Raw genomic sequence first — 2,844 nt, forward strand, 5'->3', positions numbered from 1 at the left:
AGTATTTAACTAATTCAAGGAGTATTAGAACTATGGCTTGAACACTAATGAGATGATCCGAGTTCGGGAAACACTGTTATCAAGATGTTAATCGAGTTGGAGCCAGGTACTAGTTAAACGAGCAAAGCCCAAGCCTGAACACAATTATAAGAAGTTAACACTAGACAACACATAAAATATGTACATCAATTTTGTTAATTAGGGAACAAAATTCGTTCATAACTAGCACTTTAACAGTTCATTAAGAGAGAAAACACAATAACATTAGAACAATGTATAGAAATGATCCACACGAACCTCATTGCACATCACCTTGGCCAGGATAGAATGGAAGGCAACATGGGTTTTAAGCTTTTCTGCTGTTCAATTATGGTTTTTTGTACTCTTGGATCTAAGAAGTTGTAATCCAAGTTTGATTCAACATTTATTACTCCCTCTAACACCTTAACCACAGATGACATTGAAGGCCTTTTAATAAAACCTATCTGTAGACACCATGAAGCCAGTTTCATCATCTCCGCGACTTCTGTATCATGTGCCTACATATCTTCACTATGCATGTCAACTATACTTAACAAAGTCCCTTGTTCCTAACAGCTCTGAAAGACACGCAATAAGTGCCAACTTTCTTCCGTCTAATTTCTATCAAAATTCTTCCTTCAACATAAGATCTCCAAAAGAACAATCACCTTTTCAGTGATAATGGAGCTCAACCATTCTGAAGCCATATAACCAAAGTTTCCTCTCATTGTAGTTATCACTTGGCTTTCACTTCGTCTAGGAGTATGTTTTGAGGTTTAATATCAAGGTGAACGATTTTCTGCCTACAATCTCCATGGAGATACGCTAAACCTTTAGAAATGTGAAGAACAATCTTCTTTATGTGTTCCCATTTGAGTACATGCTTTCGGACTTTATGGTAGATCCACTAGTCTAATGATATGTTACTCATGAATTCATAGACGAGAAGTCGTTGTGAACTCCAAGCACAAAATCCTCTAAGTCTAACCAAATTTACATGGTGAATGCTGCCAATAGACTCGACCTCTGCTAGGAATGATTTATTGATGTCCACAATGTTGGAAACTATAGGGTTTGTAGTGGGATACCAACTTAGATCGTGTGAACACTTTCCGAATTGATATTTCTACCCTATTCCTGGGTTACAATAAATTCAGCCTAGGATAATCCAAGAGGACACTTACGATTCTAGGCACAAAAATCATAAGCCGGATTGCTAGAAAGATTCTGTGAGTGTTTTAAGAAAAACGAGAACTAATTTTCGTGTGTATCTCTTCTCAAAAGGAAGAGCCGTTTATATAATAAACGAGATTAAGGTTTCATTAGGGTTGGGCAGTCATGAGTTTCTTTGGAAGCAAGCTAGGAAATCCGAAATTTAATGAGTATTTAGGGTTTCCAAAACTGAAGAACTTCGTCAGTTTTACCATAATCACCCTCAAGAATTTGTATTTCCCACTATGTTCCCATATGTATTATTCGAAAAGTTTTTGGGGCACTACACCTAGACCCCAACCAGGGGATCTGCACCTTGGACCCCACTAGGGGCACTACCCCTAGACCCCACCAAAGGGGCGCCGCCCCTTTGGAAACTTCGGACCCAGGGGCTCTGCCCCCGGACCCCCGACTTGTCGTCGAACCGGCTTCTAATTCGATCTTATACATGTGCGCACTCCACACAAACCTGTACATATATTCGAGTACAAATTATGAAGCCCCTTAGCTCACATGTTAGTTCCAGTTACATAAAATGAAATGGTGACACTAAAATCACCAACACTGCAACACATAAAACCCTCAAGACATTTTACTACAATCCTCGAGCCATCTTCTAGAGTTCCTTCGAAAACTGATCCAAATCCCCCTTTCACCAAGCTTTTTACTAAAATTCTCTGCGGCTGCTTTCAATTCTTGATAAGAAAATCTAGTGGGCATTCCTGGAACTTGATCTAAATACTCTTTTTCTATTTCACTGTTCATTCTTTTCTCATGGAGTATGAACTTAGCAATACCTACTACCAAAAGAAGAAGCAACACAAAACTTCCGATTGTGGAACCTAGAACTTTTGCAAGTTGCTTTTTATACGAAGGAGTTGATCTTGCTTTCTGGACTTTTATAAAAGCTGAAAAATTGTATGGAAGTCCGCCTGCATCAACACTCATCATTGTAAAAAGCTCAGAAGGTAAATAACAATCCCCTCTTGTAGAAATTGAACCATACTCAAAAAGAGATGCTTTGCATGAGCAGGTTCCAGTACAAAAGAAGCCACATGTGTACATGGGTAAACCCTTTGTCATAAGGAGAATGACTATGATCGTTGATCCTTGAGCCATCTGTGAAATTGATTGAACGGAGAACAGATCCACCGTTGGTCCATGTGGTTGAAAGATTTGCAATATTATGAAAGTAATTAAGTTGAGCAGCGATAGATGAGAATATGAGAAAGAAGCCAAAGAAAAAGCTACAGATCCATGGTGCCCTCATCACCTATTAATCAACACACAAGATCCTACTTAAACGAACAAAAAACACATGATGATTTAATCATCTAATCTAAAACATGAAGAGTTTTTGGGAACTCAAGTCCATGCAATAGTTGACTAATTTCAGGCCAAGTTTCCTTCTCGCTAAATGCTAAAAACCATGTGGTAATCGTCATTTCCAACATGACAACCACATTTTCGTTAGGCCACCACGCATAAATTTTTTTAGTACATTACTAAGCTAGTCCTGTTGCTGTGTTGCATACCATTTGTTATTAATTGGATCCAAAAAAAATATTTTTATTGTTGTTTCAATCCACACGGTTTCATTTTAACGGATTT

At 38.2% G+C, this 2,844-nt stretch overlaps 1 pseudogene; it reads right to left on the reverse strand.

Annotated features, from left to right (window-relative positions):
* Positions 1 to 308: 308 nt before the first annotated feature.
* LOC111906645 (G-type lectin S-receptor-like serine/threonine-protein kinase SD2-5) lies at positions 309 to 2,352 on the reverse strand (annotated as a pseudogene).
* Positions 2,353 to 2,844: the final 492 nt, after the last annotated feature.

The sequence above is a fragment of the Lactuca sativa genome, chromosome 8, assembly GCF_002870075.4.
Source record: "Lactuca sativa cultivar Salinas chromosome 8, Lsat_Salinas_v11, whole genome shotgun sequence".
NCBI lineage: Eukaryota > Viridiplantae > Streptophyta > Magnoliopsida > Asterales > Asteraceae > Lactuca > Lactuca sativa.